Source organism: Nicotiana sylvestris, chromosome 2 (assembly GCF_000393655.2).
Source record: "Nicotiana sylvestris chromosome 2, ASM39365v2, whole genome shotgun sequence".
NCBI classification, from domain to species: domain Eukaryota; kingdom Viridiplantae; phylum Streptophyta; class Magnoliopsida; order Solanales; family Solanaceae; genus Nicotiana; species Nicotiana sylvestris.
Genome location: NC_091058.1, coordinates 127,394,903 through 127,420,851, shown reverse-complemented (window position 1 = coordinate 127,420,851; position 25,949 = coordinate 127,394,903).

Here is a 25,949-nt window from a genome sequence, read left to right as displayed (position 1 = left end):
CAAGAAGTTTGTTTGCAAGTACCCATAGGAACGGTACAAATGTTCCCTAGACATCAGGTCTCCATTAAATGAGGCAGTAGGAAACTTCGCAGTCATACTAAGCCCATCCGTGAAGGGCAGTGTCCTACACCATCCCCCTCTCGATCCTTTAATGAATAGACTTCCCAATTTTGTCATTTGGAACATCAGGGGTGGAAACAATAATGAATTCAAGCACCATTTCAGGGACCTTCTGAATACTCACAACCCTTCTCTAGTTGCCCTTCTGGAAACTCGAATGACCAATCACATAAGCATTAGAGATGATTTTCACTTTTCCAACATGGTGGAGATCCCTGCTCATGGTCAATTTGGGGGAATTGCCATCCTTTGGCGTGACTCCACTATCCAACTCAGTCATATACGCCTTGATGGTCAGGAAATCCATGCCATGATCCAGGTACTTCCCCATCACCAACCTTCGTTGTTCAATACTGTTTATGCTAGCACTAAAGTAAATATTAGGTCTCAACTTTGGTTAAACTTAGAAAATATTGCTAATAATTACAAAGGCATGTGGTTCCTAGGTGGTGATTTTAATGAAGTGTCTAGTCAACAAGATAAATGGGGAGGTAGACCTATTAACTGTAATAGAGCCTCACGTTTTCAATCTTTTATTAACCACTGTCAACTTATGGATCTTGGTTTTAAAGGGGCAAAATACACGTGGTACAATCATAGACGCAATTGCTCCGACTTAATTTTAGTACGACTTGATAGGTATTTTATTAATGAACAATGACTTGAATATTACCCTGATGCTTTTGTTACCCATCTCCCTAAGACATATTCTGATCACACACCCCTCCTCATTTCACTATCCCATTGCACTAGGCTTCATACTCACCATATCTTTCGTCTTGAAACCTACTGGTGCCATCATCCGAAATTTACTTCCATGGTCATGGACACTTGGAATGGCCAAAATTTATCCACTGCTATTGCCCTTTTCACTAATAAAGTAAAATATTGGGCTGCCAACACTTTTGGCAATGTTATTAAAAAAAAGAAAATAATTCTGGAACGAGTTAGTGGGATCCAAAAATCCACCCACTATCCTACGAGTGCCTTCTTGAAAAATCTTAAGCAAACCCTCACTAATGAGTATAGCAATCTCTTCAAAATAGAGGAGGATTATTGGAAACTATAGTCACGTATAAATTGGCTTAGTAAAGGGGATGCAAGTACTAAATTTTTCCATATAAGCGTTCTTAATCAGAGAAGGAAAAATCGTATCTTCTTTTTTAAGGATGATCATAACAATTGGATTAATGATCCGGATAAAATCCTTCAACATACCTATAATTATTTCCAAAACACCCACCAAACAGATCACGAATCATCAAATTGGATAAGCATTCAAGCTTTCCTAATTTCATCCTCCGTCACTGATCTATTAGCCTTGAATAAACCACTACAAAACTATGAGATCACTAGGGCTATTTTTTCATTTAAGCCTTTCAAAGCTCCGAGTCCGGATGGATTACATCAATTCTTTTATCAGAAATATTGATGCATTGTTCATAAAACGGTTTCTGACTACCGTCACTCCATATTTGAAAACCTCACCATCCCTGAGCAGCTTAACACTACCTTTTTTTGTCTGATACCCAAATTCCCTAATGCCAACGAGCTGAAAAATTCCAGACTAATTGGGCTTTGCAATACAATTTACAAAGTCATTACTAAAATCATTTTCAATCGTCTCAAACCATTTCTGGACACCCTAATAGGCCCTTTTCAATAAAGATTTCTCAAAGGAAGACAGGCGGCTGATAATGTCATTCTCATCCAGGAAATTATCCATCACTACAGGAAAATAAAAGGCAACAAAGGAAAAATGCTCCGTAAAATTGATTTGGAAAAGGCGTTTGATTGAATTGAATGGTCTTTTATTCGTAGAGCCCTCCACTACTTTAAATTCCAACCCAGAATCATTAAACTCATCATGGCTTGCATTACTACCTCTCGCATTGCTGGGCTTGTCAACGGATCCCAAACAGAGTTTTTCAAGCCATCAAGGGGCATTAGACAAGGTGACCCTATGTCACCATATATTTTTATCTTGTGTATTGAACTACTGTCTACTCTTATCAATCACCAAGTCAATTTGACTCTTTGGGACCCTATCAAACTTTGCTCAAACGGGCCACCCCTCTCCCATTTATTATTTGCGGATGATATAACCCTAATGGCAGTAGCCAATGAGAAATCTGCTTACACAATCAAGTGTTGCCTTGACTACTTTAGTATATTATTAGGGCAAAAAATAAATAATACAAAGTCTAAATTACTCTTCTCAAATAACTGCTCTACTGCTCTAAAAAATTCAATGTCTGCCATCCTTAGTATCAAAGTTAAAGACGGCTTTGGGAAATACCTAGGCTTTCCAATCTTGACTAACAAACCTAAACCAACGGATTATAATTTCATACTTGGCAATCTAAATAAATGACTAACTAGTTGGAAAACCCAATTCCTATCACTAGTAGGGAGAGTTACTCTTATTCAAACCACCCTCAATGCCCTCCCAAACCACATTATGCAATACACCATGCTGCCCAAAAAACCCACCGTCAAATTGAAAAATTTAACGAGATTTCTTGTGGGGCAGCAACCAAATATCTAGGAAAATTCATTATATTAAATGGGACACTGTCTTATTGCCCAAGCATGTTGGGGTCTAGAGATAAGAAAATCCTTGGACAAAAACAAAGTGGCTATTACAAGCATCACTTGGCATTTCTTTAGAGATCCCACTGCTATCTGGGTAGCAGTTCATAATTCCAAATACGCTGGTCAATACTCAGGTATATCTCACACCTTCATATGGAAAAACATCCTCACAGGATGGACCATTTGTAAGGATGCTATTGCGTGGCATATTGGTGAAGGTTTCCACGTGGACTTTTGGCATGCAAACTGGATGCCATGTACAAAAAACATAAGAAGTATGATCCAAGGCCCCCTTTTATACAAAGACTCAACTCTCAAGATTTCTAATATCTTCTCTAATAGGACATGGGACCTATCTCATCTATCCTTTGAGATACCATCCTATATTTTAACTGAAATTCAATCTCTCCAACCTATAAATATGTACAACCACACTGATACTCCGATATGGACACTCACCATTGATGGTATCTTCACCACAAAATCTGTGTACCCTCTTATCACCTCTAATGCAACTCAAACCCAAAGTAAAAACTTTGAGTGGCTTTGGAAACTAAAAACTTGGAATAAGCTTAAATATTGCCTATGGCAATGCTACCATGACCGATTACCTACAAAAACCTTCTTGAGTCACATTGTGATTGCCACTCCCTTGTACTGCTCAGCTTGCCCCTCCACTGAGCAAACACCACAACAAATTTTTCTATTTTGCCTAATAGCAAAACAACTATCGGATGCTCTAGGTGTGATCATACAATCAATTGACACCCAATCTTCCCACTGGCTGGACAGCCTCTACAAGCAAAAATCTCAAATCATATGCCATTATTTGACATGTGACTGTCTCTTCTCTTTTACTCTCTGGCTTCTTTGGCTAAATAGAAATAGGAACACCTTTCATAAACTTTGTAACTCAGTTGATAGCATCATGTCATCTCAAAAGCCATGGAATATCTGCATTGTAGTAACATCAACTACAACAAACTAGATAGACCTTTACAAGTCACTACCAAATGGGAACCCCCACCATCCACCAACTGAAGTTAAATATAGATATGGCTTTTAAGGGTAGATTTGAACAAGGAGGGATAGGAGGTGTGTTCAGAGACTCGACTAGAAAATGGATCCTAGGCTTTACTAAAAAAACATCTGGACCATCTCCTCTATATATTGAACTTGAGGTATTATGCTACGGCTTACAAATAGCAGTAGCTTATCAATTCACAAATCTTCAAATAGAGACAGACTCAGCTTCTATACCATCACTAATTGAATCTACTTATTCTCCATCCTATAATGCACTTATTTCTAAATGCAGGTACTAGTTGAAGATGTTGGGGAATCCACCAATCCTACACAACTTCATGGAAGGCAACAAGATAGCACATGATCTGGCACAACATGGAATCCAACAAGCCAATGTCTACTATAGTCATATATATCCCGAAGTCCCCGACTACCTTAGAGAAGCTGTGCGGGCTGACAAAGAAGGAATTTATATTACTAGGACTACCACCACTGTTGTGTTAAATAATTTGGCTATGCTGGAAATCCTGTAATGTCCTCTTTTGGTTGTAATGCTACTTCTACTAGTATGCCTACATCTGCTCCCAATGGGAGGACCAAGCCATGTAACTATGCTACTTATTAATGAATAAAGTTTTCTTCTTCTTTGCCAAAAAAAAGGTAAAGAGGTGAAGATTTGAAAGAGTTGATAGCCGCTAGAGAATTCGAAGATAAAAGCAAGGATCGGAAAGTGGAAGAAAGTTTAAGATTTTATAGGAGAAAATGTAATCAATACATGACATTTCACTTTCGGAGGCGACCAACCAATGATTGACACGTGTTCTAAGTCAGAACAACACGACTGATGAGACGTCTCAGCTTATTCATCGTTTCGGTTATAATGTACGAAGGTAGGAACCGGGGTTCATCTATCGTTTCCTATCATTTTGGAAAACCTATTATCTAAGAAAGGAGGGGGCTATCTGCATACGGGTGAACTCGGGGTCAACATACACCCCGAGTTTTCGGTGAGTCAAACGAAGTAAGAAATATGAATGTATGAGATATAGATCGAGTCTGAGAACTCTTTGAATCGAGGCTGGAACGGGGTGCTCGCCACCGGTCCTGACAAGACAACACACCTCGAATTCGAAACGAGCTCCAAACCTCGGAAAGCATTACAAATGGTTGCACACGACTAACAGTAGGCCGTGATATCCGCACCCAACCGGACATCACGGAGCTAATCTCGCCTGATGTTGGTAGCGTATCAGTGATTGATGTACAAGGAGGATTTTTATCTTTTTTAGAATTATACAGGGGTAAAATTTCCCTACTATATAAAGGGGATGTTTCTTATTCAATAGGGGCATTGTAACACGCATATCAAGACAATATAAACTTATTTCTCTATTTTTTTATCTATTGAAAGGTTCTTATTTTAATCTTAGTTCTTCATATACGTTGGGCTTCGAATTGAGTGTCCGGTCGAGGGCAAAACCATTGTTCAGCTTATATTCGAGTATGGACTAAACGTTACAACTGGTTTGGTTGTTTATTTTATCTTCAATACGTTTATCTAACATTTTGATCACTTGTCTTGAATCAATCCATATATTCTTAAAGCCGCGTATAAATTTAATTGTTATCTATTTTAAAGGGTAAACAATTTGCAAACGAAGTCGGCTTGTGTGTATTATTTGCACATAAATTGAAGTTCTTTTTGTGCATTGATATCAAATGCGACTCCTTATATGTATCATAAAGAGCGTCTCTGTAGTTAGATCTAAGATCAACTGAACATGGAAGGGGTCAGTGATTTGATGCAGTGAATGGCATGTATAGCTTTACATATATAGTTGTAGTTAGCCAGAATGCTCAAAAATCGAAGTATATATCCAGTATGCTGCACATCTGAATAGATAAATAAATGAACCCTCTAAATTTTTGATAAGCAATGCTCCCAGTTCGACATGATATAAACTAGAGCAGAAAAATAAATTAGATCTACTGTCCTTTCTTATTTCACTAGATCATTTTTTAAAAAAAAAAAAGTTGTGGGATGAGGATTAATGCTAAATGGTGCTGGGTAACACCATAATAAATTTAATACTATGCTTTAATATAGGATAAATACGTATGTACCCCTTTAAACTTGTCAAGATTTTTTCATTTAGACACTTAAATTCAGTCTTGTTCCTATTAAACACTTGAAGTGTATATAAATGGGGCATTTGCATCTATATTCGTTTCTGGGTCACGTTTTAACTTGTACCCGCTTTGTAAAAAAATTACAAGTGTACCCACTTTTTCCCGTAACTTCAGCATACGGGGCTGAAATAGCAAAGACAATCACGCAAAATTTCAGCATTATAGTAGACGGGCCTGAAGTAGCAAGTGTGCTGAAGTTTTTGTTTGTAATTGTTGAACTTAAGCATAGTAGCTGAAGTTTTGTTCTCTATTTGCTGAAGTTTTTGTTTGTAATTGCTGGACTTAACCATAGTAGCTGAAATTTTGTTCTCTATTTGCTGAAGTTTTTGTTTGTAATTGCACTAAATAAGCTAAAGTTTTTTTGTCCTAGATTCATTAGTTTTGCCATTAAAATTTTTCAAAAACTTTAGCAGAAGATGCTGAAATTATTTAGTTCATTTATAAAAATTTCAGCACTAAATAAGCTGAAGTTTTTTTGCCGTGGATATGCTTTTTCAAAAACATCAGCAGAAGATGCTGAAGTTATTTAGTTCATTTGTAAAAACTTCAGCACTATACAAGCTGAAGTTTTTGAAAAAGTTTTTGATACGTCAACACCTTTTTTTAACGTCGTCAAGGTTTGTCTTGTTAGTAAAATCGAATTCCAACTTCTCATCAACTGAGGAGTTATAATTTTTGCCGAGTTTAAGAGGATTTCCAAGGATTCCCAGTGATATTCAGCTTTTTCATCAAATTGTAAGGATTTCTGACAGAGATTTCCATATAATTTGCTACTTTCTTCATCAAAAAGCATAAAAAATATCTACTAGTGATACTTTTATATTTTCAATGTTATAGCATGTTACTATTGTCTTCGGTTTCACTCATCAATTCATAGTTTGTTAATTGTAGTTGGCTTTATATAAAGTTCACAAAGAAAAGGGCAGAAAATGAAGGAGGAGAAGGAGGAGGAGAAATGGGGCTGAAGTTGTTTAAAAAGTAAGTACAAGTTAAAACCTTTTAAAAAAAAATGGGTATAGGTTAAATGGGGACGACCAAATAGGAGCCCGTGCAATTTTTACAATATAAATTGTGTCAATTGAACACACTTTTTTCACTTAGCCAAAACATCATAGCGCGTGTGGTTCAAGTATAAAACCACCAAACCAGCTTTTTGACAACTGAAAACCCTCATTAGCTATATCCACCTATTCCTTTCATTTCCTCCCTATCTTTCTCTCTCTTATTCTCTTTCTCGATCCACACCCTTTTTTTTGGTCTAAAAGACAGAGTTATATTATAGAAGATTAAACAAGTACAACATAACTGTTAATTAGATGCATATGAGGCATCGTTTGTACAAAACTAGAGTTTGTTATCAGGTCTCCCGTATGGGAACCATGACTAGTACTAGAGTTAAAAGAAGACAACACACTACTATTAATAGTGGCACACTCGTAGGTAAAGCACTGCTATTATACAAAATATTTGAACTATAGAGTGATTGTGTTGAAGTCCTAGAGTCATTCCTAATTAACCTTCTTTGTAATGTGCCCTGTTGATCTTGTTGGTAAGAAGGCATAGAAAAATTTGGTGGCCTTCCAAAAAGTATGCATCACTCATGTGCATGCATGGATCCATATCTAGCTATGCTATCTGCAACACAATTTTGCTCTCTGAAAATGTTTTGTAGAGGTGGACCATCCAGCTGTAGGAGTAATAACCTGCAGTCATTAATAATATTAGTGTATTACATTGTAGGTGAGTTAAACATACCTATTATTGCATGTGCATCCGTCTTAATGATGAGTGGTTTGAGATGTTGTTGTACAACAATTGTAAGTCCCATGAGGAGTTCAAGAAGTTTTGTTTGAACACTTGTTCCTTCTTTCGCGGTTCCTGCAAATCCAATACTCAAGTTGCCTTGTTGATTTCGAAAGACACCACCAATACCATACTTGCTCTTATTAGAGGAACAAGACCCATCAATATTTATTTTATAAGTGGCTTGGTTTGGTGGATGCCATTTTATATAAAGGGGTGTCAGGGAATGATGTATTACTGAAGAATTTGTTAAGAAATAAAATTCAGCCGCCATTTTTATAAGAAAGTATATTTAGAATGATTTTTTGATGTTCTAATATTTTTTTATTTCTTATAATCCAAAGCTGTCATAATGCAAACGGAATTAGTGTTGTATAAGAAATGTTGTGTGGGGTGGATATTAAGGGGGTGTGTATCAGTTGGTATGACCAACTTATATTATCATTTTGCGACATGGGAGAATTAGTAGTTGTAGTTGGGACCTTAAGGGCAGTCCAAAGCTGTCTTGCATTAGGACATTCTTGAAATAAATGGATTATTATTTCAGGGGCCATATTACACTGCTGACATATAGCTGAATTAAGGATACCTAGTCGTGTAAGATACACAGCCGTTGGAAGTCTGTCATGACAAAGTAACCATAAGAAAAAAAAAAATTGGTGGAATGTGAAGTTTCCAAATCCACTTATAGGAGTATACTGCATGTATGCTAGTAGGATGGATAGTATTTATTAAAGTATTGTACATAGATTTGACAGAGAATATACAATTTTCTGTTAGAGCCCAATAAATTTTATTGCATGTTATGGGCGCGATAGACATATAAATATTAGTGATTAAGGATTGTAGCTGTGTTGGTAAGGTGAAAGGTAATATGTCTAAATTCCAACAATGATTGTAATAATAATTTGAAACTAATTTTGTTTCCTCATGTTGTGGCAGAGGTCCATTTATATAGTTACGAATTATGTAATTTTGGTTGATCCAGGGATTGTTCCAAAACTTAACATGTTGTTGCGTCGTAAGATTCCATTTATACCCTAAACGACAATAGGACCATCCTTTCATAATATTACACCAAGTAGAGGAAACTTGTATTTTTATCAAATGTTACAGGCGTAAATAAGTATGTAATAGCACTTGTGCCCATAGTTGGTGTGGATTGTTAAATAATCTCCATGCAAGACTTGCATGTAAGGCCTGGTTTTTAGTACTCGGATTTTGTATTCCTGATCCCCCTTGGTTGATAGGTTGTTTGATTGTAGACCACTTAATTAGATGAAGTTTTTTCTTTTGTGGTGTTGTACCCCAGAGAAAATTGCATTGATATCGATTTAGGTAAGTTATTATATAAGCAGGGATTTTAATATATTGCATCAGGTGATTAGGAAGGTGGTTTAAAGTAGATCTAATTAAAGTAGTCCTTCCTGCCTTTGATAAAAAATTTATTTTTCATCCTGCTAATTTGTTTTTGAAATTGTGTATTAGGAATTGGTAATCTCTTTTCGAAGGTTTATTTATGAAAATAGGGAATCCTAAGTACTTTCCAAAACTTTTCCCTTCATTCATATAGAATAATTGAAGAATAGTTTGTCTTATGGTAGGTTTGCAATTCTTTGAACAATAAATTTTTGATTTCTCAAAATTTATAGTTTGACCAGACTGATGTGTAAACTGAGTGAGAGTATTAACAATTGATTGACATGTATTACCAATAATTTATGATGTAAGAAAAATATCATCAGCAAATAACAATTGGGATAGTTGAGGTCCCTTTTTTGCAATTGAAATTGGTATCCATGCCTGATAATCAACTGCTATATTTATTCTTCTTGATAGCATTTCTAGGCATAGAATAAACAGATAAGGTGATAAAGGGCCGCCCTGTCTAATGCCTCTTGTGGGTGTGAAATATTCTGTTGGATTACCATTAATTAAAATTGAAGTGGAAGTAGTAGTAATGCAAGACATAATTAATTTTGTAATATTTTTGGGGAAATTTAAGGTGACTAATGTATGATAAATGAAAGACCATTCTAATTTGTTGAAAACTTTTTCAAGATCCAGCTTAAGAAGCATGTTTAAATTATTACCCTTCATTTTTTGAAATTTATTAATAATTTCTTGTACAATTATAGCATTATCAGTCGCTCTTTTATTTTTCTGAAAACTGGATTGTGCAGGATGAATAATGTGTTCCAGTATTGGTTTTAATCTGTTGACAATAATTTTAGTAATAATCTTGTAAATGGTATTGCAAAGGCTAATAGGTCTGTATTGTGATATTGTTAAAGCATTATTGTTTTTCGGAATTAGACATATGAAAGTTGTATTAATAGAAGGATCAATTTGGTAATCAAGAAAAACTTTATGGCAGAAATATTTAACGGAGTCACCTATGGTGTCCCAATATTTTTGGTAAAATAAAGGGTGAAAACCATCTGGTCCAGGTGCTTTCAGAGGTTGAAAAGATTTTATTGCATTTGTAGTTTCATAATCTTGTAAAGGTTTTATTAGGCAATTCTGATCATCCTTTGTTAGGACATTAAAAGGAAGTACATAATTTTTTGAGTTGTGAATAAATTTTGATAATACTGAATAATATTCTCCTGAATTTGATGATGATTAAATATCCAATTTCCCCCTTGATCTTGAATTGATGTTATTCGATTATGTCGTCTACGATTTATAGTCATTAGGTGGAAAAATTTTGTATTTGCATCACCATTATTTAACCAGTTAATGCGGGACTTTAACTTCCAAAAGTTCTCTTCAAGCCTTAGGATTTTATTATATTCCATTGTTAAATGGTGTTCCAGATTATGCAAGAAGGTGCTAGTTGGATAATGAATAGAAGATTGAAGACCACCTAAACGAGCAAGTATTTTTTTTCTTTTAAAAATATTGCCAAATGTTGTTGTGTTCCATTCTTGCACTATGTTAGTAAATTAATTTATAGTAGGTAGTAATTGTAAGTTATCCTTCCATGCTTATTTAATAATAGAAGGGAAGGAAGGGTATGTAGTCCATATTGTTTCAAACCTGAAAATTTTTCTACGATGCAGTGGACTATATTGAAGTTCTAGTTTAATGGGACAGTGATCTGAGTGGGTACGTGGGAGGTGTGTCACAAGTGTCTCTGGGTATTGATCTAGCTAGTTATAATTGGCTGCAATACGATCAATACATTCAAGTATGTTAAAACTATTATGCCTCCCATTCGTCCATGTATAACGACTTCCTTTATACCCTAAATCAGTTAAATGACAATAATTAAAACAGACTATTAATTTGTTGGAACGTGAATTATTAATAGGAAGTCCACTAAATTTATCAGCAACATGAGTTATTTTATTAAAATCTCCCCCTAGGATCCATGGGCCTTTGTAATTATCATACACACACATTATATTTTCCCATAAAGACTGTCTATTTGCCAAATCAGTACTAGCATATATGGCAGTAAATAAAAATTTAAAAGGAAAAGGGTGCATCTGAATGTGACAGTGGATTTCTTGTATAGTAGTTACCACTGGCTCGACATTAAGAACATTTGAGAGCCATAGTATAACGATTCCTTGAGACTGTCTTTGTGATGACCCGACCGGTCATTTTAAGAATTTACGCCCTGATCCCCAATTAACTGCTTTTCCCGAGTTTATTTCTGCTATTTTGAGTTGTCGGGATGTTCGGTTTTGAGTTTCAGAGAGTTTTGGGACACTTAGTCCCTAAATGAGAGCTAAGTGTTGGAAAGTTGGTCGTAGTCAGAACAGTGTGGAGACGGCCTCGGAATAGAAATTCGATGGTTTTGTTAGCTCCGTTGGGTAATTTTGGGCTTAAGGGCATATTCGGATTGTGTTTTGGAGGTCCGTAGCTAATTTAGGTTTGAAATGCCGAAAATTAAATTTTTGAAGTTTCCGGTTAGATAGTGATATTTTGATCTGAGGGTCGGAATGGAAATTTCGGAAGTTGGAGTAGCTCCGTAGGGTTTAATGTGACGTGTGTGCAAAATTTCAGGTCATTCGGACGAGGTTTGATAGACTTTTTAATCGAAAGCGTATTTTTAGAGTTTTTGGAATTCTTAGGCTTGAATCCGATAAAAAAATAGGTTTTTGGATGTTGAGCGTCCGAAGGTTAGAACAAGTTTGAATGATGTTTTAGGATTGGTTGACAGGTTTGGTTGAGGTCCCGAGGGCCTCGAATGTGTTTCGTGTGGTCAATCGAACCATTTCAAGTTGTGAAAAACAGCAGAAAACTGTTGTTGGGTGTTGCAGAAAAATGACCCTCGCGTTCGCGAGCAGGCCCTCGCGTTCGCGAAGTGTTAGCAGGTGAGGTTAAGGATTTATCCTTCACGTTCGCGAGGGAGTCTCTGTGTTCCCGAAGGGGTTGGGGTGTTGTGTATCGTGTTCGCGAGGTCATGCCGCCTTTGCGTAGAGGAAAGTTGGGCTGCTGGGTTGAGGTTGATTTGACCTTCGCGTTCACGGAGGGGACGTCGCATTCACGTTGAGTATGAGACCTAAGCGTTCGCGTTCGCGAGTTGTGTGTCGCGATCGCGATGAAGGAATTTTAGTCAAAGTAAATTTGTGCTTCGCGAATGTGAGGCGTTGACCGCATTCACGAAGAAGGATTTGATGCCTGAGCAGAATGTTTAAATAGTCATTTGGTCCGCGATTTTGGGGTTATCTTCCACCATATTTGGGCGATTTTAAAGCTTTTTGAAGGGGATTGAAGAGGGATTCAAGGGGAATCACTTGGAGGTAATATTATTGACTTCATAACTCATTTATATGTGATTAAAGACCTAATTGGTGGTGAGAAATTTGGGAAAATGGGTAATTAGGGCTTGAGATTAAGTGACTTTAATATGGGTATTTGAGGGGTCAATTGAACTCCGATTTCAGTGTTCTTGTTATTAATAGAATCATGAGAGTATGAGGTTTCTGAAAATGTAAATTTTACCCGATTTCGAGACATGGGCCCGAGGGGAGTTTTGATCATTTTACCTAATTTTGCGTATTAGCTTAGAGTTTCTTTGTAGAATCAGTTACTTTAAGTGTTATTTACATTATGCAATTTAATTGAATAGATTTAGGCTATTTGGAGTCGAGTACTCATGGCAAGAGCGTGGTTTCGGGTTGATTTTGAGCCGGTTCAAGGTAAGTTATTTGTTTAACCTTTTGTGAGGGACTTTCCCCTTAGGATTGGTATTGTAATAATTGAAATGCCTTGTACGTGAGGTGATGAGTGTGTACTTGTGCTAATTGTTGAAAATCCGATTTTCATTAAGTAACTTTAATTGTGTTTTCCCTTTCTATTTATTCTACTTGCACTTTTAAACTTGCTGTTAGTTAGAGAAGCATGTCTAATTGACTTAATTTCTTTATTTGCTTTAACTGCCTTATTTATATTACGTGAAGCATGCTAGGTTAGAATTGTCTGTGTTACCTTGTTATGAAGTTGAGTTTATTTGAGTATTCCTTGTGCCATTGTTGTGTGTTTTACTTTGGGACTACAGGACGACATCCTGGGAGATCCCCTGTACGCATTTACTATTTGAGCTGAAGTGCGGGATAGATCCCCAGCACGTATATTGAGGATACCAAGAGATCCTCGAGATACCAAGAGATCCCTAGCATATATTAAGGATATCGAGAGATTCTCGGGAAACCAAGAGATCCCTATCATACATTGAGGATACCAAGAGATCCTTGGGATAATAAGAGATCCCTAGAATATATTGAGGATACCGAAAGATCCTCGGGATACCAAGAGATCCCTATCATACATTGAGGAAACCAAGAGATCCTAGAATATATTGAGGATATCGAGAGATCATCGGGATACCAAGAGATCCCTATCATACATTGAGGATACCAAGAGATCCTCGGGATACCAAGAGATCCCTAGCATACATTGAGGATACCGAGAGATCCTCGGGATACTAAGAGATCCCTCGCATATATTGAGGGTACTATGAGATCCTCGGGATACTGAGAGATCCCCAGTTATTTCCTTGTGATTGTTTTGCCTCTGTTTCAGTTATTGAATTCCTTGTTTTCCTGTATTAAATTCGTATTGTTAGCTTTCAACTCTATTACTTATCTTATACTGTCATACCTTATATTTTTTGTTATTTTACCTCAGTAGGGCCCTCGCCTTCCTCGTCACTACCCGATCGAGGTTAGGCTTGGCACTTACTAAGTACTGATGTGGTGTACTCATGCCCTTTCTGCGCATGATTTTCATGTGTAGATCCAGGTACTTTCACTCTGTCTGATCATCCTTGAGGCGAGGCACTTTGGTAGAGACTTCGAGGTATATTTGCCACGTCCGCAAACCGATGAGTCCCTTTCTATCTTTCTGTGATAGTATAGCCTTTCAGTATTCCCCTTTTGTTAGACATTTCTAGAGTTAGAGCTTCTTATGTATCTCTTAGCTTGTGATTTATAGGTTTTCGGGTTTTGAGAAAGTGTATTGGTTTTGAGAGTTATATTTTGTATGTCGAGCGGCACTTTTAAAATATTATTTTATTACATTATTTCTGTTTTTAATTGTATTCTTTCGCAAATTGGTTTATCTTCCGCGTTTTAGGCTTACCTAGTCGTAGATACTAGGTGCCGTCATGATGGTTCACGGAGGGCGAACCAGAGTCGTGACAAGTTGGTATTAGAGCTCTAGGTTCATAGGAGTCGTGAATCACAAGCCGGTTTATTAGAGTCTCGCCGATCGGTATGGAGACGTTTGTACTTATCTGCGAGGGGCTATGTAACCGTTAGGAAAATTCCACTTCATTTGATTTCCCTGTCATGCGAGATATTTGACATCACGAATCCTAAACCTCTATCTTCCATTCTCTCACATATGATGAGGACACGTGCTACCAGACATGATCAGGCACCCGCACCCCCTACGAGAGCCATCAGAGGTCGAGGCCGGGATAGGGGGCGAGGACGCGCACGCGGTGCAGCCAGAGCACCCATGCGAGCTGCCACCAAGGAGCCACCAGAAGTTCTAGCCAGAGCCCATGCACCGGATGCGCCTACTGCTACTATTGCTCTAGCACTTCAGGAGACATTAGCACAGTTCCTGAGCATGTTTGGTACATTAGTTCAGGCGGGGTTGATTCAGGTTGTACCAACAACCTCACAAATCAGGGAAGGGCCCCAGACATCCTCCACCCCCACTCCAGAGCAGCGAGTTCTCATTGGTCGGGTTCCAGGTGTCATAGTGGCACAACCTGTGGTCCCAGTTCAGCGGGTGGTAAGGACCTCTCGCCGAGTAGAGGACGGGTGGGTCCAGGAGAGAGAGGACAAACGAGGTCAGGAGAGAGAGGACAAACGAGGTCAGGAGAGAGAGTATAGGGAAATGAGGAGACCTCATAGATTGGAGAGACCCACTGGTCCTTATTTTGGAGGAAGAGTATGGCATGGTAAAGGTTTTGTGGGTCAGCCAGCTTAGTTTGCATCTTAGATTTCACACAGTATTTTAGGTGTTCAGGGGTCTTGGAGTACCCGTACCACATAGTTCCCACTGCCACATCCTCCCATAGCTTGTTTTGAGTGTGGTGACACACGTCATATGGTGAGGGATTGCCCCAGACTTGGGAGGGGTGCACCTCCACATACCTCTCAGTCACAACGTGCCCCGCAGAGTTCTCAGGCTATGGTTATAGCTTCAGTTGCTACCCTACCTGCTCAGCCAGCCAGAGGTGGAGGTTGGGAAGGTAGAGGTCGCCCTAGAGGGGGAAGCCAGGCCAGATACTATGCCCTTCCTACCCATACCGAAGCTGTTGCCTCCGATTCTGTCATCATAGAATTATACTGGTTTGTCACAGAGATGCATCGGTTCTATTCGATCCAGGCTCCACTTACTCTTATCTGTCTTCTTATTTTGCTCCGCATTTGGGTGTATCTCAGGATTCTTTGAGTTCCCTTGTTTATGTTCCTACTCCTGTGGGAGATTCTCTTATTGTGGACCTCATCTATCGGTCGTGTTTGGTTGCTCTTAGTGGTTTTGAAACTAGAGCCAATTTATTGTTGCTCAGCATGGTAGATTTTGATATTATCTTCGGCATGGACTGGTTGTTGCCCCATTATGCTATTCTTAATTGTCATGCCAAAATTGTGACGCTGGCTATGCCAGGTATACCGCGTATTGAGTGGAGGGGTACTTTAGATCACATACCCAGTAGAGTTATTTCTTTTCTTAAAGCTCAACATATGGTTAAGAAGGGGGGTGATGCATATTTAGATTATGTGAGAGATGTCAGTATTGATACCCCTTCAGTTGATTCAGTCCCAGTAGTACGGGATTTTCCCAATGTGTTTCCAACTGATCTTCCAGGCATGCCGCCTGATAGAGATATTGATTTTGGCATTGAACTGTTGCGGGGCACTCAACCCATTTCTATTCCTCTGTATCGTATGGCTCCTCCTGAGTTGAAAGAGTTGAAGGATCAATTACAGGAATCGCTTGATAAGGGTTTTATTCGGCCCAGTGTATAACCTTGGGGTGCTCCTGTCTTGTTTGTGAAGAAAAATGATGGTTCTATGCGTATGTGTATTGATTATCGCCAGTTGAACAAGGTTACAGTAAAGAACTGTTATCCTTTGCCACTTATTGATGATTTGTTTGACCAGATTCAGGGCGCACAGGTGTTTTCTAAGATTGATTTACGCTCAGGTTACCATCAGTTGAAGATTCGGGAGCCAGATATCCTGAAAACTGCTTTCATGACTCGGTATGGTTATTACGACTTCCTTGTTATGTCATTTGGGCTGACCAATGCCCCAGCAGCCTTTATGCATTTGATGAACAGTGTGTTCCGGCCATATTTTGACTCGTTCGTCATTGTCTTTATTGATGATATTCTGGTGTATTCACAGAGTCGGGAAAATCATGAGCGGCACTTGAGGACTGTGCTTCAAACTCTGAGAGGGAAGAAGTTATATGCTAAGTTCTCGAAATATTAGTTTTGGTTGGATTCAGTGGCATTCTTAGGCTAGTGGTATCAAGTGAGGGTATTCAGGTGGATCCGAAGAAGATAGAGGCCATGACGGGTTACTACCGTCGTTTTGTGGAGGGGTTTTCATCGATTGCAGCCCCTATGACCAGTTTGACCCAGAAGAGTGCTCCATTTTACTGGACGGAGGAGTGTGAGGCGAGCTTTCAAAAGCTTAAAACAGTTATGACTACAGCCCTAGTTTTGATTTTGCCTATAAGTTCGGGGTCTTATACGGTCTATTGTGATGCCTCGAGGATTGGCCTCGGAGCAGTGCTGATGTAGGATTGTAGGGTGATTGCCTACGCGTCTAGACAGTTGAAGATACATGAGAAGAACTACCCTGTTCACGACCTTGAGTTAGCTGCCATTGTTCACGCCCTGAAGATTTGGTGCCATTATTTATACGGGGCTCCCTATGAGATTTATACTAACCATCAGAGCTTACAACACTTGTTCAAGCAAAAGGATCTAAATTTGCGCTAGAGGAGGTGGTTAGAGTTTGCTGAAGGACTATGACATCACTATTTTGTATAACCCAGGAAAGGCCAATGTGGTGGCCAATGCTTTGAGTCGTCGGGCAGAGAGTTTGGGGAGTTTGGCTTATTTACCAGCATCGGAGAGGCCTATGGCGATGGATGTTCAGGCCTTAGCCAGCCAGTTTGTGAGATTGGATTTTTCGGAGCTCAGTCGGGTTCTAGCTTGTGTGGTTTCTCGGTCTTCCTTATTGGATCATATCAGGGAGCGTCAGTATGATGACCCTCATTTGCTTGTCCTCAAGGACAAGGTTCAGCATGGTGATGCCAGAGATGTGACTATTGGTGATGGTGTATTGAGGATGCAGGGTCGGATTTGTGTACCCAATGTCAATGGGTTTCGAGTGTTGATTCTAGAGGAGGCCCATAGTTCGCGGTATTCCATCCATACGAGTGCCGCGAAGATATATCAGGATTTGAGGCAGCACTACCGGTGGAGGCGGATTAAGAAGGATATAATTGGATTTGTAGCTAGGTGCCTCAACTGTCAGTAGGTGAAGTATGAGCATCAGAGACCGGGTGGGTTGCTTCAGTAGATAGAGATTCTAGAGTGGAAGTGGGAGCGGATCACCATGGACTTTGTAGTTAGGCTCCCACGAACTTTGTGGAAGTTCGATGCTATTTGGTTGATTGTGGATTGGCTGACAAAGTCCGCTCATTTCACTCCTATGTGTACTACTTATTCTTCGGAGCGGTTGGCGGAGATTTATATTCGGGAGATTGTTCGTCTGCATGGTATTCCAGTGTCCATCATTTCAGATAGAGGTACTCAGTTCACATCACGGTTCTGGAGGGCCGTTCAGCATGAGTTGGGTGTCGCGCCCCTTTTTTTTTCCTAAACAGAAATCGGGTTTATGACATTTGAAGACAACTCATTCCTTTTGGGAACTGGGTTTGAATTTGGAGAGTCGCCACCTAATGATTAGGGTGCATTAGGACACCAAAAGAGTTCGATTTGAATAACCAGAGATAGGTTAAGGGCTTAAAATTATTTTAAAGGGAAGGTGTTAGGCACCCCTCAGAATCCGCTTGTGTGGTTTCCGGCCAGACAATTATTGTGAATTGAGGTGCAATTAGCAAATAAGGCTCAAATAATAGGGGATTTCAACACATAATGGTTTGAAAGTAAACAAGTTTTGAAAGAACAATTAGAAAAGCTGATTTTTTAGAATAAGGAGTTAAATTGATAAAAGAATAAAGAATAAAGGAAAGGGGGTCCTAGGTTTATTGAAAATATGGATCACCCAACACAATGTCTGCTAATCACTCCTCAATGAGCGGCTACACGTGACATTATCGCGTGGTCATCATATCCATATCTACCCTTCCCACCCCGTTAAGGTATTAAAGCGCGGATTGATCTCGATTACTTATTGCATGATATTACTCGTCCCATTCCTATCAATCCCGGAGGCACTTAGGACTACTAATCCTAAAATGGAGGGATGTCGGGCTTATTTGGAGTTTCAAAGGTAAAAAAATATTAAGGCGGCATACAAAAACACATATTGCATATAAAATGAGAAACACATAAGCATATAAGCTCAAGTATACCTCATCGAACAAACACATCAAGTAACATGTCTTACACATACTGCTTAGGTCTGATTGAAAAGCATTAAAGACGAGGGAGATGAGATTGTTGAGGCAGTTTTAGTTTATTGCATAACTCAGATAAGAAGTCCGAATCAGGCCTACCTGCTGGTTGTAGTGATTAACAGATTCAGTTTTACAGTTATTATTCTAAGGCTTGCCTAAGTGTTTAGACGGGGTCCTATAGGCATGATATCTACCGAATTTAATAGGTGATGAGATAGTAGAAGCTTGAAATAAATTATTTGAAATCCTATAAGCATGCTTGTTAAACCTTGTTAAGCGAGGGAATTAGGCTATTAAGAGAAGCAGAATGAACAAAAAAACTGAACTGGTTACAGGTTCTGCAGGTGGTAGTATCTATTGTTACTGACTTTAATTCCTAGGAGCGTGTTATCTAACATTGACTGCGAATGAAAGTGAAACAAATTGATTTAAGAAACCCCTATAGGCATGATTTCTATGCATTACTCGTTTTAAACCTTATAGGCATGGCATCTAAATGAAGTTTGAATATGCAGAATTAAAACTACCCCATAGGCATGTTTTCTACATGAAGTTGAATATGCAGAATTAAAAGTACCCTATAGGCAAGTTTTCTACGTGAAGTTGAAAAGTATCCTATAGGCATGGTCTCTAGGTGAAATTCGAATATGCAGGAGTTAAAACACCCTATAGGCATGTTTTCTACCCTTGCATGCATAGTTACCCATCCTTTTCACTAGCCAGCCCCAAGTGTTTATTACAACTTATTACAAACCAGAATAACAAACTACATCAGAACAGAAAAATACAAAGAAAGTACAACCAAAGGAGGCCTAATTCTTGACTTCCTCTCTGAGTTACGAGATAAACCAACTCAAAGACCATTGATCTAAAGCCTTTCTCCAATTTGAGTGTGTCAGAGTATCCTAAGAGACTCAATGGGACTCCAGGCAGTGCTCACACCCAAATTGTATTACCAGAATAGGGAAAAGTACAATGTGGAAGTGTCAGCCCTCCAGTGTCCAAGTTTAGAGGGAGCTCATGGGTCCCAAGGCAAGGCTCACAAGAGGAGGGGGAGAACTTAAGTCTAAGATAAAGTGGAAGTGCAGAAACATAATTTTAAGAACTAAGGAAGTAAAGGAGAGGAAAGAGGTATTGGGAAACAGTTACAAAATTGATAACTTCACAAAAAAGGGGTTCAAGGATTGGGAGCTTGCAAAGAGCCTATGTACTTAGGCACTAGTTAATTTTGGGCATGCACAACAATAGGGAGTGTTGTTATGCTTACAAAATCAATCAGAATACACAACATATAGTGGTAACATAGAGGTCTGAGTCATAGACAGCAGTACTCAATATTGTCATGCCTCAAACAAGACATCAGTACCAAACACATTTGGGTAGGGGTTTAGGATACATCATAAATTCAGAACAGGCAGAATTGCTAAAATAAGTACTAAAATAAACACAAGCAGTAGGCAGACAAACAGGTAAAAGGATTAAGCAAACATTTTGTTATGACGCTGATAGTAAAGGCAGGTAGCAGAACTTTGAAAACAGGCCACAGTACAAGTAGTAAAGCAGAAGAGAGTGTTTTTTGAGTGTAAGTGATTTTAGAACTCAGAGTGTTCGTGTGTGTCTGTGTTAATGAAAGAGCACGGTATTTATAGTTTGAAAACAAGTAGAAAATAAGTCAAGAATCATAGCTTAGCAGTAATTATGGAACTATGTACGAATTAAAATCAAATCAGTATAAGTACTTCCTTTAATTAAGGAGTTGAAATCAAACGGTAATGGGCAGAAAACATTTAAGGAAGGAAATCAAGTAAGCATCATGTGCAGAGTAGACAATTAGGGGTAAGTGCATAAAGGTTTAATTAAGGGAAGAATCTTTGAAATACTCGGTTAGCCAAATAAGGTAAGAAAACAAAGTAAAGTTGCAGCATATGGAGACAATCGAAAATCAGTACATAGCAAATTAGGGAGTCAAGGATTTCAAAATCACTGATTTAAGGAGAGTGACATGGGTTCCCGTGAATAAAAAAATAAACCAAGTCAGAAATGGGAGAATTGAATGTCTAAGGAAAGTTTTCAAATCAACCTAAGAAACAGGGGAATTAGTAAGGCGAAACAAGGAAAGAGCCAATCACTTAACACATGAATGTAATCAAAATTACACAAGGAGTTTTGAAATCAGTCCAAAATTGAAGGTCATTTCAGAGGGAAATTCAGCATATAAAAGAGTGCATAAGTATTAGGCATGCAAGGCTGAATTTAGGACAAAGAGAAGCGTCATGCAATCATGAAGTCAGTAAGTAGTGGACTATCGAAACATGGTAGTCACATAGGCCAATCTTAGTAACTCAGTAATAGAGAAAAGAGAGAGTATCAAATAGCATGCAAAGAGATCAAGTAAAAAGACTTTTCTGAAAACTGCAGTCTAGTTTCAAGGAAGTCAAAATCACATAAAGAAACAGAGGATGAAACAAAAGATTTCGAATCTAGTCAAGCAACAAATGAGGCAGCTTCAGAAGCTCGAATAGGTCTAAAGAAGTTAGGGTTTTGAAATCAATCGAATTCAGAGCATGACGACCAAGTAAATCACATAGAAAATAGCCTCAGAACTCGACTGAACCCTAAATTTTAGGGTTTTCACCATCAATCGAGTTCTAGAGATGAAAACGAGTAAATCAGACAAATACTAACAAAAGTAGATTCAAAAACCTCAAAAGAAACTAAGACTTTTAACATGCAAGCTCCAGTAGAAGAACAATATAAAGAAACACAGTAGAACATGTTAAACTTCAGAGAAAGCTTCAAAACAACTTTAACAAAACCTAAATCGGAAAAGACAAGGGGTTTTGGAGGCAGAGTTTTGAAAGAAACCTTGAGAAAAGCGTTTAGAAGTTTAGAGTAAACATAGATCTAGAACAGATCTAAAGAAATCAGAAGAACCTCAAAGGCTAGGGTTTCAAAAGAACCCTAGATGGTGAGAAAGGCTTGGAAATTCATCGATCTTAAGCAGAGAAGTCGAGAGTCAGGCTTCAATGGCCATGGTTGGCCAGAGTAAGGTCGAAAGTGACCGGAGACAGCCATAAAACTAAAATCACCAAGGTCTGGACCAAACTTCTTCAAGGTCTGGCCTTGAAACCATAGCAATCGGGCATGTAGGAGCTAAGGGAGGTAGATACAGGCCTTCAATGGCTTCGGAGGCCATATATTTGGGACATTTTCAGGTGGTAATTGAGGGCGGTGGCTAGGGTTTGAGACGGAGTTTGAGAGAGAATTGGGAGAGGGGGGAATTCAAAGGCAGCTACAGGTGAGAAATGATTAGGGTTAGGGGTTAGTCCAGGTTAAAAAAGGAAGGGGCAGATGTGACGGGTTATTTAATTGGATTGTGGGTCAATTTAGACAGGGATTGATTCATGGTAATTGGGTTTAAAATTGGGGCCAATTGGGGTGCCAAATCCGGCTAAAACTGAAATCAATAATGGGCTAACAATTAAACAGTCATTTTTCCCTATTTGATTTACAAAATAGTAAAATAACTTCTGAAAAGAAATTAAAGGTACTAAAATGATTAATAGCATATAATTATCAAATTAAAAATATTGGACCTAGTTTTTATAGACATAAACTTAATTAAATCTAAAAAGAGGCTAATATTACAATTATATGTAATTTAGCTTTAAAAATACTAAATAAATTTGTAAATATATGCAAAAATCAGATTAGCTATATTTTGGCATAAATAGGAGATTCCTATAAATGAATCACCAAAAATGATAATTTGGGGAATAATTATTGGGTCTTTATGGATAAAATAGGGCAATAAATTAATTTAAAAAATATTTGAAAATTATAAAAAATAATAAAACATTTGGACATACTTATATATGCATACATATGTTATTTTGAAAGTATTTTGCATATTAAAAATATATAGGGAAAATTTGGGTATCAAAAGCTGGCCCTCTTTACCCGGGAAGGATGAAAGAGTTGTCGGGTAAAGACATGATGGCCAATTTTGACCGAACAAAATGGTTCGAGGAGACTTAGGCCATGATTTGGCTTCTGAGATGCCTACATATCTCTGGTATTACAGGAATCAGGCCATATGTAGTTCAGGATCCGTCGGCGGAGTATGCCGATGGAGACTTTTCAAGAACGGATGCAATATTAATGACGGGGTGAATGGTTGAAGTCTGATAGGGCTGCGGGAACCAGAGCGGGATCGCTCCTACCAATACGGTCGTTGCTCACCGGATTTCCTGCAAATAAGCAATACAAACATATATGGTGCGTAATTTAAGCATGATGCAAATTCCCATCGAACCATGAAGGTTGTCTTTGGGCGGTTAGGATGACGTCCTTAGACCATGATGTCCTGGGCCATGAGGCGTATAATAAAGGATTCCCAGGCCATGAAATTACGCTCTTGGGCTATGATAATGATGCCTTCGAACCATGATGCCTTTGAATAATGATATGCAAAAGATAAAAAGGGGTCCTCAAGCCATGGCATGGTGTTCTCGGACTATGAAAATGGTGCCTCCGAACAATGACGCCTTCAAATTATTTGGCGATCTTTTAGCCCATGAGATGCAGTATTTGGAAATCTTTCAGCCTATGCAATGCAGAAGGTGGCGATCTTTCAGCCGTGCAAAATGTAGAGGTGGCGATCTTTCAGCCATGCAAATGAAGATGCGGCGTTCTTTCAGCCATGCAAATGTAGCGGTGGCGATCTTTCAGCCATGCAAATGCAGATAATGTGGCGGTAAAGCGGCGATCTTTTAGCCATGCAAATGTAAATAAAGTGGCAATCTTTCAGCCATGCAAATGCAGATGGAGGTAGAGCTTAACCTCGGAAGGAAGAATGGTAGCCTTATGCAATGCAGAAATACAGATGGACACAACGCTTAGTCTTGAAAGGCTGAATGGTAGCCTTATGCAATACAAGAATGCAGATGGAGGTAGAGCTTAACCTCGGAAGGCATAATGGTAGCCTTATGCAATGCAGAAATGCAGATGCAGATAGCGCTTAGTCTCTGAAGGCAGAATGGTAGCCTTATGCAATGCAAGAATGCAGATGGAGACAGAGCTTAGTCTCGGAAGGCAGAATGGTAGCCTTATGCAATGTAGAAATGCAGATGGAGACAACGCTTAGTCTCGGAAGGCAGAATGGTAGCCTTATGCAATGCAAGAATGCAGATGGGGACAGAGCTTAGTCTTAGAAGGCAGAATGGCAGCCTTATGCAAAAATAAGATAGCAAATGGTAATAGAACTTTCTTAGCTGATAGCAGATTGCGATATTGTAACTGCCGGGGATATTGTGCCTGCTGGGGACACTGTTGTGTGCGGATAGCAATTGTGAGTAAGTGCAATGGTTCTGAGAGTTGTATTCCTAAACAATATTTGTCTCGTGAGTGTATAGTATATTCGATGATTTTGCAATTCAAGTGCATGCATCCAAAAAATCGTGAGTTTTGTAAAAAAGGGGGCGGTTAGTTCGTATACCCGCTGGCTCTACTTGACCTGCTCGGCTTTGAACTGGTGATATTGTATGTATCATTGGGGTAGCGTTGCTAAACAAGGCAATTTCACTAATAAACATGCATGATTTAGTAATAATATGACATAATAATAATAATTTTTTTAGATGAACCGATAACTGTGATGTGGTTCGGACATTGCAACCTCTCTTGCTATAGAATTTTGAGGGTCCTCCTCAAAATTCTGGCCCAGTTTAATGGGTTGATGTTTTTGACTATTGCTTACGATGATTGGCTGAAATCAACTTCGGAATTTTGAGGGTCCTCCTCAAAATTCTGCCCCAGTTTCCAATTGCGGGGGAAAATGGAAATTTTATTGAATTGTGACCGAACCCATAGGGTTGCCTACGTATCCCCTCCTAAACGGGAATCAGGTCAAGCGTAGTTCAATTTACCTCATATAGGAAAGCATAAGACTTTACACAGTAACGCTTGACTGCATCTGAGTTGATCGGCTTCGGCTAGACTTCTCCGTCCATTTCTGCAAGTATGAGGGCTCCTCCTGTTAGGACCCGGTGAACCATGTACGGACCCTGCCAGTTGGGAGAGAACTTCCCTTTTGCTTCATCTTGATACAGGAAAATCTTCTTTAATACCAGTTGACCCTATGTTAACTGTCTCGGCTTGACTCTTTTGTTGAAGCCTCTGGACATTTTGTTCTGATAAAGTTGACCATGACAAACTGCATTTATTCTTTTCCCATCTATAAGGGCTAGTTGCTCATAATGACTTTTCACCCACTCTGCATCGTCAAGCTCAGCTTCCTGTATGATCCTTAGGGAAGGAATTTCTACTTCGGCGGGAATGAAGGCTTTTGTACCATAAATCAGCATATAGGGGTTGCCTCAGTTGATGTGCAGACTGTGGTGTGATACCCCAATAGAGCAAATGACAACTTCTCGTGCCACTGTTTATACTTATCTATCATTTTCCTCAATATCTTTTTGATATTCTTGTTGGCGACCTCTACGACTCCGTTCATCTGAGGTCTGTAGGCTGTAGAATTATTATGTCTTATCTTGAAAGTTTCACATATGGCTTTCATCAAGTCACTATTAAGGTTTGAGCCATTATCGGTAATGATTGATTCTGGAATCCCGAATTGACAAACGATGCGGTCGCGGACAAAGTCTGCCACGACTTTCTTAGTCACTGATCTGTAAGATGCTGCTTCGACCCATTTAGTGAAATAGTCGATTGCTACTAGGATAAACATGTTCCCGTTGGAGGCGGCATGCTCGATTGGTCCAATAACATCCATTCCCCAAGCAGCGAACGGCCATGGTGAGCTTGTTGCATTAAGCTCGTTTGGAGGTACCTTTATCATGTCTGCATGTATCTAGCAGCGGTGGCATTTCCAGACATACTGGATGTTGTCCGTTCCCATAGTCATCCAAAAGTAACCAGATCAGAGTATCTTCGTTGCTAAGACAAAGCCATTCATATGTGACCACAGGTCCCAGTATCAATTTCCTCTAGTAGCCTGGATGCTTCCCTTGCGTCCACACACCTTAGCAATCCCAAATCGGGAGTCCTCTTATACAGGA